Source organism: Cimex lectularius, unplaced genomic scaffold (assembly GCF_000648675.2).
Source record: "Cimex lectularius strain Harlan isolate CLEC.00 unplaced genomic scaffold, Clec_2.1 scaffold85, whole genome shotgun sequence".
Taxonomy (NCBI): Eukaryota; Metazoa; Arthropoda; class Insecta; order Hemiptera; family Cimicidae; genus Cimex; species Cimex lectularius.
The window spans coordinates 793,129-809,703 of record NW_019392718.1 but is presented as its reverse complement, the minus strand read 5'-3'; the positions used below and the strand labels follow the sequence as shown (position 1 = coordinate 809,703).

The following is a 16,575-nucleotide window of genomic DNA, read 5'->3' as shown; positions in this document are numbered from 1 at the left end:
AACGAAAACTAGTGAATTCAATACATAAGTTTTTTTTTAAACTCGTTTTGGAATAAAATAAAAATAATCGTAACATTTCACGTGAAAAACTTTAAACAAACATAGCTTCGTTTATTTTCAACAAATTTGCACGATTTTTTTACGATTTTCTTAGAAACAAATTGTTTTTAATTACACTTATTTGTTATTTACATCTACTAATATTGTGCTAGTATATGTGCCGTTTGAGTGACGAAGTTGTTCAGAGGCAACACCCCTCCACACTGAAACCTCGTCTTTTGTCAATCACTGAGAAAGTCGCCATTTCGCTCCAATGCTCTTGGCGAATTTTCTGGTAGGGTTGGAAGTGATAACAGTCGTACTAGATTATTATGGCTACTTAGTTATTTATGAAATTTTTTATAGCGGGTTTTGATGAGGTCATGTACGAAGGGGATGTGAAGGTTGTTATGAATAGGATGATTTGAAACATAAAAAGGAACATTTGTATGTTGACGGTGAATTTTCTCCTAAATTGATTGGAGACGTTGGAATTTAGAATCATTAACTCAGACCCACACCTTCACAGCCGTACGACTAGAAAAGTCTTATGTCTTGTAAATTACGAATTTGTTTTCATTGACTAATTTTGAAAGTACGTCAAGTAGTCTTTTCAGTAATTTCTATCGTCGGATTGTTTCACGTCTTTTCTGTTTTATGTTTTGATCCCAAGGCAGTCATTTATCCATGAAAAGTCAAAAAGAACACACAAGGTTTCTGATAGGCAATTTGGTTCTATTTATACTAACTAGGATAAATACTTTTAAGTTTACCTGTACGCTTTTCGTTAGATTTATTTTCTCCATTATGTGATATCAATAATACCCTTATGAAAATTATAGATTTGATGAGGTAATAAATTTTTGCTCTAAAAATTAAGAGGTAAATATTTACAGTTTTGTTCTGTCGATTCTTGACTGTGCCCAAAATTGCAGGTTGAACATTACCTTTTATTACATATTTTTGGAATAGCTTCAAGTATCTTATTCCAATGTGCTAGTTTTGTGCAATATTTTTGCTCTCAAATAATCGTCGTAACCATTATAATTATGTCCTGATTAACTGTGTGTGCATTTGTCGATCTGATTAATTTAATCTATTGATCCTTTCCAATCGTGTAAGTGTAATTTATATGACGGATCAACTTTTTAAAATACTTAAAAAACGAACAACAACAACAAAAAACTTGTTTTTTGTTCTTTCATCAACTCGTGTGTCTAATGTATTTATATTTTCTTGGAATTAATAAGAACCAGACTAGTATGTTTTCTTCTTAGCTAAGCATTATCAATTGTGCATAAACTTTTAACAATGTGAACCTCCTTAAGTAAAAAACATCGCTGCTATTTTGCTTAAAATACCAAATCAAAGTGTAAGAGAGCGATATTAATAAAATATGAGTTCTCATACGAACATAATGACATCTAAACATGGCAATCCTGCATTTCTCCAGGGAAGGAGAGGTATAAGCAACAGTGCTGTTTGTGGGTTTAAACTTTGTGATTAAGCATTTCTGCTGGAAAGGTGGATGATTGAAAATTGGAATAACTAATGAATTGGATTGTACCCCTCAACCCGAGGTATACTTCATTTCCCTTTTTAAAAAGTTTAAGGAATAGCCATATTTCTTGAATACAGGAATAAATGTGAATTCAAAATCTTTTTTACTTCTTATAAAAATATCCTTCCTTCGATTCCTATACTCTTAGAGGTGTTAAATACATACAAAATTAATCTTCCATGCAGGTGATCACACAATTTCACTGCACTTAGTGGACTACTATTACACATGTAGCTGAACTTTTTTGTCAACGGGCCCTAGGATCGAAGTCATACATAATTTTTATAATGATTAATTTTCTACCTTTGTTGTGCACGTATTTTAAGGTTATTATAAATCAGTCGATTTATTATTTTACCTAAGATAAGATACGCCTGAATTCTGGATGTAAGATAAAAATCTCCTTTCCAAGATGGGAAAAGTTAGCTTTGTGCCATTTAGATACAATTACTTTAATTTCTCTTTCAACTTGAACCCTCATCATGATCTACAATAATTTATAGAATGAGAGCCATTAGTTACTTAATTCAATGTTAGACTTAATTTTCTTTAGCCTATCAAAACTTTCAACTATGCAATAGTTTAATTATTTTTTAAAGTTTTAATTATAAAGTAAAGTACATTAAATAGTTTGGTTAATAGTCTTTCTAAATTTTACTTTATACATTTTATTTTTTTTACCGAGATTTACACAATATACACAAAATAAAAGTATATTATAAAAAAAAATATTTCTCACATTTTAAATATTTTTTTGATAATTTTCTCCTGTTTTCTAATTGAAACATATAAAAACAATGTCAGAATCCAAGATAATTAAATTGTTCCTTCATTGAAATATTAAATATTTAATTATAGAATCCCAGGAAGATTAGGTTATCACAAGATCAAGGCTCTCTCCTCAACGTTATCCGAGTTTTTTAAAAATATAAATTGTTTTACAAATGTTCTTTCAGAAGATAACAAGGGAGGAGAATTTATTAATAACTGATATGGTTTTCTCTTTTTATTTCAATCATTAATAAATAAAAAAAATCTTCTGAAGACAAGGTTTTGTTTTGTAAATCTGTTTCAATAGTAAGTTGGTTAATGGGTTTTAAACGTCTGACACTTCAAAACAACAGATAATTTAATAAAGTATAAATGAAAACAAAATGGATAAGATAAGCATTTAGTACAGAGTTTTTTTTCTTATTCTATTTAGTTCAGACTGCCTACATTGATGGGACTCAAAAATTTTCTAATTTACTACCAAAAAGGTCATTTTTCATTTAGTAGAAGCGGTATTTGCGAAATCCTTCTTATCTATGAATATATTATCAGTTTCTAATTTAATTTAGCTTTTACTTTGTACACGTGCTCTGAAAGATATCAGATCTAGGCAAATTGTTAGTTACAAGTGAAAAAAACAGTAAATATTTACTATTTTATGTATAAATAACTGTTGCATGTTTCATTATCATTGGTGTTCGATTTTATCTAACTGGTCTCGCAAACATTACCGAAAGAGTATTGGCGTTCAACGTGTAAATAATTGATGACGCTATTAATTATATTTACATTTTTTGTAAGTCATATAAAATTGCTAATTGATCGGGACAAATCTTTAGAAAAAAAAGTAATCAGATATTTATACGGTTTTAATTAAAAAATATCACCAGATTAATAAACCAAATTTCACATTATGTAGATGTTAATCTGTCTCAGGTTAGACAAAAATTCATCGACAGATGGTGAGACGTCGGGGCTATAAACAGGTCGAGACAAAACGATGATTCCGTTCTTTCCTGCCAATATCCTCTGTGTCAATACATGTTATCGGTTTCTGGTATTTTTTTTGCTCGACGTTTTAATGCAGGCATTTGTATATGGTGATTCCAGTGCAAGGACATGGTTTGGTGCACTAATAATGATTTTTAGTTGGTTAGTTTAAATTTTTACCAAGCCTTCGGTAAATGGTCCTTTTTTGAATTTGGAGACTATTTTTTTCAGATAGTGACAAAATATTTAGTTTATATTTATGCTCAGTCATGAGGATCTTCTGTCGAATAATTTAACAGTCAATAGTCAACTCATCTCTGAACTAAATGAAGGTGAGAAAAGCTTTAGCTTAGGTACCTTTTTTTAAAGTACGGATCCTTCTCGATAAAAATAATTATTTAAACTTCTAGGACAAGTTTGGCAGACACTGCTATACTAAGAAATGCTGAAGCATCAGGGGATATGACGAACGTCATATTTTCTATGGTGACGGGTTAATATGGTTTTCGAAGCCCCTATAGTGGTTGGTATTCCGCGAATTATATCCGAATCCTGGGGTTTACACGGTCGGGTGGCTCAGCATCATTCGACTATGAAAGCTCAATACCTTTCATTTCACGAATTTCCCACGACGTCGAATTCCCACTTATATATTCTATTATAAAAATTTATTAACATATCATTCGGCCGGTTAAAAGAGATAACGCATTATTCAGATATTGTTGAACTTAAAAACAAACAAGGTACATAGTTGAATAACAAAAAGTAGGTTTTGTCTAAATACAATTCTGCAATCATTGATAAATTTCACTTTTTTTAAAACTTGCATGGAAGTATATTTCTCAAAATAACAAACGTGCCATTAAAGCACAAATACACGATTTTGTAACATATTTTTTTTCCATATTTGTTTTTCTGTACCGGTTTTGTAAAATATAAAAGAGCTCTTAAGAAACCACAATTCTCAGATTTCTCGAAGACTCATTAGTTTTTATATTTAATTTTTATCATTTTTAATTTTAATTATAAGTATTTTTCATATATAGAGATTCTTACGGCCCAATTATTATTATTGTTCAAATGCAAAAATTTTGCTTTATCTACTGTAATGTTGTTTTTAAACATAGCTGAATCCCTTCTCACCTGTCAGACGGCCTGCCTATTTTCGCCTGCTATTCCGATATAGCTTTGACCCTGAACAGCACATCTCAAGAAGACCATCCCCGAATAATTAAATATTCCTATGGACAGTGTGAGTAGATGGTCAATTTTCTGGTGCAATCTAAGTGTAAAGCTGCTTATCTGTTTGGTTAGTCAAGTGTTTTGAAACGCGGCATACTATAATAAATTAAAAACAACCCCTTTAAACGGAAAATTCTTGCGTTTTTTTCCTTCGTACATCTTTGTCACTGATTTCTCATACATTGTCTCCTGTTTTCTTAATTTGATAATCTCTCGAAGGTAGCTCAGGTCAATTATTAAAAGAACAAAAACACAAACACATAGCAGATAAAGGTTTTCACACTGCCCCCGGTGCGTTGAAGAACCCCTCGCAATGCCACAGTGAAGAGCCGGCAGACAACGCACCCGAAAACATGACCCAACCCTCCAGCTAGGTAGCCGGATGTGCACGTCCGGCGTTGTGTTATTGGATATTCAGATGATATCCTTTCACCTCCTATAATAAGACAAGTCTGATCACATTCACTCCCCCAGAGTACTGATATTCCACACGGGGGTTTAAATCCTCCATTCACGCTAATAAATTACTTTCACTTTTTAGTCAATACACTCTCACCCCAGAGTATTCAATATCTCGAATTTCAGTCAATAATTTACATTCGCATCATCACATACCAACTCTTGTAGGTTTCTATTTTTTTGGACTGTAAAATATATCCAACGCTTAATCTTTCCGTACATAATGGCCACCGACTTTCCAGCCAGAAAGTGCCCAAATAGAAGCCTAGTATGACCTACGCGTGTTGTGGTAGGTATGGCCCTTTCCCTTCACGACCCGGCCGTCGTGGACTAGGGATCAATGCCAGTTTTTATCTGTCTTGAAATAAAATGGTTAATTTCAAATTAGTTAAGATTAATTTGACACGAAAAAGGGTTAATTCGCCAGTAAAAAGCTGTAAAAATAATTGGGAATTTATGAAAACGGGCACATAAAAATTGATTAGAATTAAAATAAAAAATATGTACAATTAAATATTAAGTAAAGCATTCTTATTTTAATTTGAGAATTTAAAACAATATTAAATGATTGGAATGTTTATAAGGAGAGGGATAGAAAAATTAAAAAGAGCTAATTTGAACTTAAAAATGGGCTAATTTGAAGTTAAAAAGTTAAATTTGAAGTTAAATAATATTAATTTCAAATTAGGTAGGGTTAATTTGAAAGGAAACATAGTTAATTCGCAGAAAAAATGTATGTAAAATAGTTGGGCTTTTGTAATTTTAAAGATCACTTAATTAGAAGAAAAATTAAAATGATATAAAAATTAAATTTTAAAGATATAAAGTAATTGACATGTTTTGAGAAAAGGGAAAAAATTGAAATCAAACAAAACTAATCTGAAATTAATAAGAATTTATTTGAAATAAATAACAACAGTTCATTTGATGCGAAAAAAGGGTTAATTTGAGGAAAGAACCTATGTTAAAAGGCAGTGTTTCAAAAACTGAGCTTTCATCGGGCAGTTGAAAGGAAATCATGTAAGTAATGCTGGCCAGATCAAAATTTTCGGCAAAGTTAAAATAACTGAAATGGATGGAATAGGCGCAGTCGAAATTCAAATTCGACCAGGTTAGAAATGCTTTAGCCTAAGACACAAAGATTTAGTAGATGTTTCGAAAACAATTTGTTAACACTCATTCTTTTCTGTACTCTTTCCTGTCATTCCGCCATGTTGAACACAGACACCAACATTTTTTTACCTCTTTTATTTTTGGGTTACATAAACAACATGCTATATCAATAACAACCCGCATTCTTTACATATTAAAAAAATCAATAGCGTAACTCGTTCTAAGAGGAAAATTGCCCAATTGTGGCCAGATGACAATTGTTTTGCCCCATTTTGTGCCTGAAGAAGAGTAACCTCGAGACTTTCATTTCACGCCCTATCTAACCTAAGATCCCACCATCCTGTTAGCAAGTCGGTCTGTGCCACTTCTAGGAACTTACCCGGGCATTTAACATCCCAGAGAAGAAATTGCTTTTTATTGCTGTTATAAAAGTGATAAGGGTTGCCATTGTAATGTCGAGCTTTTCACCGCTTTTGTCTCAATAAGCCCGTGCGCTTGATAACTTCTTCCTTGAAGGGTTTTCATTCAGAATTTGTTTCTAAAACAGTTGCAAACTTTTAGATAAATAGTTCTTAATGGTAAAAAATTGACCAGATGTTTAGCCAAGTTAATTGTTTTAAATAACTAACATGTAATAGATTTGTAATCCTGAAGGTTGAAAGACTATTCTTTCATCTTTTCACTTCTTTTCAGTATTGAAATTTAGCAAATAAGATGAGAGTAGCAATCCTAGCTTTCTAGCTATTTATGAACAATTCTTTCCAAGTATAATTATATTGGTAAAGAGACAAACTTCTGACTCTAGGAGAAAACTTGGGTGGTTCTTAAATTTCTGTCTTCTTCGAATGTTAAAATATTTATCATGAGTTAAAAACATAAAATCTATGCCATTTTCTGGCCGTGGATATTGATCTAAGCATTATATTTTATGCTCGTTAGAGAGTAGGTATAATATATGATATTCTAGTGCATTTGTGCTGAGGTAAAACTAAAAAGATAGCTAAGGTTCTCGCCTCTCCTTACTTATTACCTTGATTCAGCACTATCTTTGCCCTTTTCTTCCTATGGCTATTAAATGTGCACTTTGCACTTTATAAACGAAAGGTTGTTGCAAAACTTTAAAATAAATAGCTCTTAATGGAAAAAGATGGAAATTTACTACAAACTTTAGCCAATTTTATTGTTTTAAATAACTAATATGTTATAAAATATGTCATATAAATAATATATACAATTTTCTGGTGCATTTGTGCTGAATCCTGAACCTTCTGGGTAATTAAACTTCTTGTCTCTTCCAGCTTAGGGCTATATACTTTTTTTTGGTCAGAACTGTTGAATCTGTAGTTTATACTCGATAGAACGTTAGAGATTATAAAATAAAATATATTCTAGTCTATTTGGGCTGACGTAATCTAGAACGTATATGATAAAATAACATTCTAGTGCTGCAAGACAACACAACGTACCTGCCTCTCCCTGCTAACATTTGATCTCCCAGGTAAATAGTAATATTTTTACCTAGGAAAAATTTTATCGTAACTTTGTATATTTATTTATTGAGGTGACGTACTTAAAAAAATGGGCCGTAAAAGAAAATAGTCAGGTAGCATTAGGATTATAAGCACGGAGAGGAGGCAAGACGCTTGAAATGTTCATCCCACAAAAAGGTTGTCTTGCAGCTTTGCCATAATAAGAATAAATTTTTTTAGGGTTAAATGACGGTTAAAGACATAGAGAGGCAAGAACGTTGGTTTTCTTGATGTTTGACTTCCCAAATGAACCAGAAAAAACCCTCACATGGGGCGTCGATGACCGCAAGGTTTAGGCCTTTGACACGGCGCTCATCACTGTAAGATGAAGGTCCCCGGTTCGAATTCAGCGGCCCTGCATTCGAACCCGACATACTTACAAATGCGCTTTTTTTCAAAAACACTGGCACACTGGGTAGATATAACCTCTGCTGTTGTGAACCCTCGAAAAAAATTACACACATGCTATCTAGTATAGTGTAAAATCAATGACCACCCAATTATGGCGCCACGTCAGGATATAAGCAGGGAGAGCATAGATGCCAAAGGGTTTTCTTGCAGCTTTGCTTTATAAGAATAAAGAGTAATTCTTGTTTTATGACTCAAACGAGAATAATAAACTAAAGACCCGATAGACCTAAACGAAAAGACGATGTCTGACCATACATCCCGATAGACCTCATTTAACCTTTAAAAAAATTTATTCTTATTATGGCAAAGCTGCAAGATAACCTTTTTGTGGGATGAACATTTCAAGCGTCTTGCCTCCTCTCCGTGCTTATAACCCTAATGCTACCTGACTATTTTCTTTTACGGCCCATTTTTTTAAGTAAGTCACCTCAATAAATAAATATACAAAGTTACGATAAAATTTTTCCTAGGTAAAAAAATTACTATTCACCTGGGAGATCAAATGCTTTTTCTTGTGATTTATCATATTTTACAAAGAAATAATTCATTTTTAAATATAATTGCTCTCTATATTTAATTTGGATTAACAGCAATAATGACAATCGTGGCTTTGACGCCAAGTATACAATATTACTAATTTATACCTGCTCAGGTTTTAGTCTTAAGTATTTTCTGAATTGTCTTAGTTTTATTAATAACAATTACTTAAAGATAGACAGAATTTTACAGTACATTTCAATGCAAATGTATACAAACGGTAATTGTGTTAGTAATTCTCTTTCAATTTGTTTTCTTGTTTCGAAGAAAATTAAATACATAATCCAGTTTGTTCCGAGATAATAGACAACCCTAGTAATCTTGGGCCAATCGTTTGAAATTCCAGGTTTTCCTTCTGGATAAATTTTTTAATAGTCTTTTTGCCAACCGGGGAAGATTTTACTAAGGCATCCGGAACGGAAAAAAATCAAAAAGGATTTACTTTGAATATTAAAAGCTACGGTTTAAAAATGGTTTTATAATGAAACAGCATCTCTTCACATGTGTGTAGTTCTAGGTCGACAGCAAGCACAGGTGGACCGTAAACTAATCCTCTTACTCAGTAGTTTATCGACAGTTAACAGTTACTATTTTAAATATTTTAAAAATAGAAGGTTTTTTTACACTTGCGTCAGTTAAAGTTTATTTATATATCTGTTGATTTATAATGTGTTTGTGGGTCGGTATACTTTCTCTCAGATTATTTTTGTAATTTGACGTTAAAGAATTGAACGAAAATGCCAAGAAGATTGAGGTGTTGGTTCTGGACTTAGGTAAATCGGTTGAGATATTGTTTTTAGGCGGTTGGGAAAGAGGGCGTCGCAGAAAATTCACACGATATTAAATTCTTCGAGGGTACGGCCCAGGGTTTGTACAACACGGACATATTCGAACTAGAGATATCTTCCAAATATTTGTTGCCGTTTTTGAAAAAAGGTGTTACTTCTTTCTGCACGATTCGACGGGAATGATAAGAGGGTAAAAAAGTTATTCGGTGTCAACAGATAGCAACAAATGGCAAACTTATAAAAGGCAACTTTTTAAGTTTTTTCCTCTCCTCGGCACCATTCAATTTAAGATACCTTTTGAAGTCAATCGCCTGAAAATGATAAAGCCAAAGGGAGGAACAATAGAAGACCTGTCTCACCCAGCCTCCGTTTAATTTAAAGTAACAACCTCTAAAGTTAGGTCTTTGACAATCTCCTGTCTGGACATTCATGGGCTTAATCAATATTTGTCTAATTAGCCTAGCTACATTGCTAACGGAAGTAGAGACAGCGGATGGAAAAATATTGTCCTTTTTTCAATCAATAAACGTAGATTTTAGACTTTTAACACTTGCGTGTGTAGAAAGACAAAACTTTTTTTTCATTCTATAATTATAAATAAGTTTTATTTTCGCATGCTATTTGAACATAAGTAACTGTATGGCAACAAATAAAATAACTCTAAAAAATTAAAACGATTTTCAATTAAATAGAAATAAACTAATAATACGAATTTAAAATTGTGAGAGAACATTCTATAAGAGAAAGGGAGAAAGGGAGAGAGAGAGAGAGAGAGAGAGAGAGAGAGAGAGAGAGAGAGAGAGAGAGAGAGAGAGAGAGAGAGAGTGAGAGAGAGAAAGAGAAAGAGAAAGAGAAAGAGAGAGAGTGAGAGTGAGTGAGTATATACACATTATTTAATTTAAGTTAGTAATTATGTCTTATTTTTCTTCCTTCCACTGTCTGTCGGGTTGAGAGTGCCCCAGACAAGAATGACACATCTACACGGAAAACAAATACTTTGATCTGAAGATGATCTCAATAAAGATCGAAACGTTGGTACGATAAAGAAAATGTGTTTCTAAAACCTACGTCACACCAGACTGCATCTCACAATTTCCGAATAATCATCAAGTAACGGTCACTAAACACCACACATGCATTCTCTAGATTTTTTTTTTTGAATCACCGGTGACTATAATCTCCTTTTCTTCCACTGCGGTCTGATATATGTTTGTAGATTTTACCCCTCTTTGTTTCCATGCCTCGAAGAGTAGATTAGGCAGTTCAGTAATTTCCGCAGTTCCTCTTCACTTACTCCTTTAGGCGTGTTTTTACCTTTCTGAAGAGGTTCTGCCGTTTGCGGGCCAAGGTTTTGCATTAAGTTGATTATTAGGCTTTTATTTATTTTAAGAATTTACACTTATGTACAATTGTAATACAATTATGTAAGTTTAAAAATTAAAAAAAAAAGTTTAAAAATGAAACAACCTCAATGTTTTCCTAATTGACCAACTGTAAGTGCAATGCTGATAATGTCACCGAAACGTATATATCATAACTTGCTGACACTGAGGTGATTAGTAAATAATTTTTAATTTCATTGGTGAGGTACAGGCAAAAATTAAAAAAAATTATATTGTTGAATAAAAAACTACTTTTTCTCTATGACCGCTCTTAAGAGCCATCAATGTAGCCGTTTCTCCCGAAAAAAAATCACCTCGCATTCCCCCTTTGTCAGAGGATAATAGCGTATAACCGGCTTCTATTAATTTTCGACCCGTGGGACGAATTATTGTCGCATATTGTATAGTTCGGAAAGGACATGATAGAATTTATATTGGGTTTAGTTACAGGCTAGAATGTATTAAACTCTCGGAAACCACGTGATTGCCGCCCATAAACTAATTCTTGATTATGCCTATATTGGTGGGTTTCGGAGGACAATACACCAGGATGAAAAGTTAAAAAACAACCGGCGATGATGAATTCGAAACAAGGTTAAATTATTAAAACGGCAGCTCTGATAATATTTATCTTTACGTTTAATCGATAAATTTAGACCTCGTTCACAAGCATGTCATTTGATAATACAACCGCTTTAATTAATGGTAAATTAATTAAAATGTATCACACAAATTGATTCTACCCTAATGAGGATCGATCTCCAAACAACAAAGTAGGATTTGGAAGTGCTTAGTTTAGAGAAAACGAGCCCCAATTAAGGAAACAGTTGATAAGACGAGAATCGGGGTCTTACAGGTTGGCTAGTTTAAAAATACACGTGTAAATTTTCGCTTTCAATTATAGTAGTAGTTGTAGTTTCATCTATAACAGAAATAACCGTGATGTTTATACAGTTTATTTATATAATTTGTTTACGCTTTGAAACATTTTTAAAACCTGCACTATAAACAGGTTTAGGGATACGCTCAGATATTTGATTATTTTTCGTTCCGTTTCTGAAAAGGATCGAACAATGATTCAGGGATCAGTAGAACGTATTCGTTTATAGGCCGGGTGTCTTCGTGTGGCAATTTCAATAGCGCCGGTGGAATTATGTAAATCAAGTTGACTTGTCATCGTCAACGCGGTTTGTCCCATTGAATCCCAACAAGGATGGACCATCCGGTACATCACGTACGACGTACTCAGCCGATATTAAACGTTGAGACGGAAGCAACTCAAACTCACCAAATACTAGTGTTTAATTGAGCAAATAATCAAGACGAGATTAATGTAGATTACCAGTCGTTTTAACTCTTGCAGATTTAGAAGAAGGGCACAAGGTTGACCTTTACATTTACATACTCATATGTTGTGCCCCCTCCTCGCAAGAGAACAACTTTAAGATGATTAAACAGGTTTTGACCTCTCGCCCAGTACTTACACTTATTGATCAAAAGCTTCCATTGAGATTGACAGTGGATGCTACGTCAAAAACACTGGGGCTCTTTTGTCCCATGTACTACCTGAAGAGAACGGCCAATCGCCTAAGTGTCGCAAGTGCTGAATTCAGCCCAACATATCCATCGATTCAAAGAGAAGCTTACGCCATTATTTTTGGATGCACAAAATTTAAAGATTATCCGTTCTGCCAAAAATCTGAGTTGGCGATAGATCACCGCCCACTGATGTACATTTTTGGTGCAAGAAAAACTCTCTTGTAAAGAGAGAAGATTCTCGTATTACCTTTTCATATTAACTTTTAATAATTAATTAACTATTTAACGATTTACATGACATGTGTAAAATACGTTTAAAAAAGTGTTACAGCAATGGAAATCGTAAAAAGGTGGATCCATGTAAAATCTAACACTTAGATAGTGGATGTGTGACACATATCACGAGTCATCAAAAATCTGTAACAATACATGTCGACGTGCCCATCATGATTGCAAAACCACGTCAGCAAGTCTAATAAACGGCTTGGGATAAATTGTCAGGTTGTTCTTCCGGGGAAAAACGCAGAATTGATAAATGATGAATATAACGTGTGTGACAAAGAATCTTAGATCTCATCTTACATTATTAAGTATTCGATTAGTAAGTAAGTACACTTCGGAAATTATTAAAAACAGGCATGATTTATGATAATAAGCGAGACATGGTAGAACCAGAGGTGATAGAATTTCGATAAGGTGTGATCGACACTTCCAGCCAAGCTTAAGTTATTTTGAAACTTATAATTTTACAATTTTCCAAAAAAATAAATAAATAAAAAACATTAAAAAAACAACAGATGGCACTATTTTTATTATTATTTTAATTATTTATTATTATTTTAATTATTTTACTTAGGAAGGTAGGTAGGAGAAAGAGATCATCAGATCAAAATACCCGTCAAATAATTAGACAATATTGTGAGTATGTTGTCAGAAATTATGGATGTTTTAAATGAGTTTGTATATTAGCCAGAGTACGATTCCATTCTTCATTTCATCGTATGTATTTGGTGGGGGGGAGGGTTACATAAAAAAATAAAAAAGTGTGGTGGTGACTGTGGGAATCAGCTATTGTTGGCCGAGTGGAAACAGTAATTGACTGAATTGGCTATTTCGTTATCAGAAAATGGTTATTGTCAAAGTTCGCGGACCATCCTAGCAACCTAGTAAATTTCACATGGGTTCCGTTGTCTCCATTTCCTTACAATCCTTACAACTGACGTTGAAAAATATTAGCTGTTAAGTTATTTATTTAACATTAATACTGTTCATGATTCTACACATAAATTGAAAGATAAAACGTTTGTGTAAAGACATAGGAGCAACATAATTTATGTCGTATCTCCAAATTCCCATGACTTCCGTCGACAAATCACAGTGCTTTAATTATTTTGTTTAAAGACTTTTTATTTTCTTACAGATTAAAAATAGTATTTGTCAGTGCTAACATTTCTTGCTTGACCATATATTGATCTGAAATATTATAGTATATCAACAAAACAATATCATACTCGTCGCTATAGTAGACGTAAGCATCAACAACAACATAAACCATATACTGACAGACCTAAACTCCTTACACAAAAACGTACAGTTTAAGGAAGAAATAGAAAACAACAACACTATAAATTTCATAGTCCGAGCAATCTCTAAAAATGACAAGAAACTACAATTCGATATAAAGACAACATTATATATGTACAATCACGCCAAAATGGAAGCACTAAAGCACATAACAGATTGAGTAGAAACAGTACTACTTACAAAAGAAAAGTACAAAAACGTACTAACAACAATAACAAATTACGGCTACAACACAAGCGCAAATAAAATACCTTTAGAAAAATTACGAAAAAAAAACAACAACCAACATTGAGAAAAGTGGCATATAAGCCTTAACATAGCCTTAACATGAGAATGGGGAGACAAATATTTCAGACAGACAGGACAAAAAATAACAGACAAATAAAAAAAGGAAAATATTAATAAAGAAAATAAGATAATAAATAAGATTGTTCACGCCAAATGAAGGAAAATTTAACTACCCATCTGTTCGGGTTTGAATAAGTTCATTCGTTTTATTATTTTTTTGTTTACGAAGTCATTGTTAATTATTTAATAAATCATAGCAGTTCGTTTTAGTTTAAAAACGTTAAAAATGGAAAAGCGGCCAGAACGCGATAAGAACTCTGTGTTTATGAACTGTTAATGCTCGGACTGTAAACACGGGTCCGAACTGTGAACGCGCAAGCGATTGGGAACGGGATGAGGTCTGTTGTGATCCAGCGGATTGGGAACGGGATGAGGTCAGTTGTGATCCAGCGGATTGGGAACGGGATGAGGTCAGTTGTGATCCAGCGTTACTGCCTGCCGATCCAGCGTCCTTTTGAGATTTACGCACGCCCGCTCGCACGCAAGCACGCACGCATCTTCTTGATTAATCAGGAAAGACTTTACAGTTTATTTTGCCTTGTTTTATTTATTTATTTATTTTTATTATCAGACAGTAACCGAAAGAGCTTTTTTTGTTTTATTATAATTTTTAACTGAGAAGTAATATTGTTTATTAATTATTTTGTATACAAATCTTTTTTTTCTTAATACACACTTTATTTGTGAACCAACGCAAACAATTTTTTTGGTTTTTGTAATTCACTAACAAAGGACATTCTGAATCTACAGTTCCGGCAACCGCCGGGGAAAGGTTTACCGCCCAAATTTCTTACAAAAAAAATTGGAACCGGTCACCCAAACCCCAACACCATCTACCCACAGAATACCCAGCTCTCAACAATAAAGTCAAGCATAAAAAATACAAGCTCAAAGTATACAAAAAGGACGAAACGTGAATATACTCGACTACTTAGAAATAAACAAACAATACGCATTTACATCGTTTAAACCATTCAAAACCTGTACAAATTAAAAAGGAAAAGGACCAGAACGACAAAAATAGGCCTAATCCACCAAAGACACCGACAAATAACGATACATGAAACCATCCCATTATAAAAGAGATTTGACTTCATAAAAATCACACAGACCGAGAAGGCGGCAGCTGTTACCTTAAACGATGTAATTTGTACTGCTTCACCAGATATAGATTAGAAAAAGTATTAGATAGTAGCTAACATTTCATTATTGACGACGTATTGATGTACAAAATTTTCTTCTAAGTCTTTGAAAATAAAAAGCATAGGATGGCGACTGAGGTATGAGTTGAAAACCGTGATTTTTGCCGCCTCACCTAATTACATATTAGAAAACGTATTTGATAGGTGTAAACATTCATAATAGACTACATATAAACATAAAATATTGTCCTCTAAACTTTAAATTATCGTGACTGGATAAATAAATAGCTCAAAGGCGACAAGTTTTGCCGCCTCACCAATTCCCTGTGACTTGAGCCAAGAAAACCTTTTTTTATTACAGGCTAATTACTTTATTATAGGTCAATAAAATATTGGACAGTTGTAAAAATTTAATTCTTGATCACATATGGATCTCTAATCGTTGAAAACAAGACGGTGACATATTGACGTAAAGCATTGACTTTGAATTCTTTGAAATCCAGATGATGATGACTGGGCGCTCAAACGCGGCAATTTTGCCGCCTCACCTGATTCAAATTAGGAGCAGTATTTGACAGTGGTAAGCATGTCATTGTTGGCCACATATCGATCTCTATCATTCAAAACAAGACCGTGACATGTTGATCTTAAGTATTGACTCTCAATCCTTCAAAATCCAGATGATGATGACTGGGCGCTCAAACGCGGCAATTTTGCCGCCTCACCTGATTCAAATTAGGAACATATCTTACAGTGGTAAGCTTGTCATTCTTGGCCACATATTGACCTAAATTATTGACTTTGAATCCTTCGAAATCCAGGTGATGATGACTGGGCATTAGCTCAAACGTGGCGATTTTGCCGCCTCACCAAATTACAGATTGAGAACAATATTTGACAATTGTAAACATTTCATTCTTGACCAAACATTGACATAAAATATCGACCTCCAATCTATCGAAACACAGATGGTAGCGACTGGAGTTGAACATCAAACGCGTTAATCTTTCCCACCTCTCTTTATTACAGATTAGGGACACAGTTATAAAAATTTCATCATTGTCCACACATTGACCTACAATATATACTGCACACAATTTTAGCCGTCTCACCTATTTTTCCTGATGTCTTAAACGACTG

At 33.4% G+C, this 16,575-nt stretch overlaps 1 protein-coding gene across 6 annotated transcripts in view; it reads left to right on the top strand.

Moving 5' to 3' along the window:
• LOC106668989 (diuretic hormone receptor-like) overlaps window positions 1-16,575 on the top strand; it is a 288,654-nt gene that overhangs the window by 100,271 nt on the left and 171,808 nt on the right. The window lies entirely within an intron of this gene.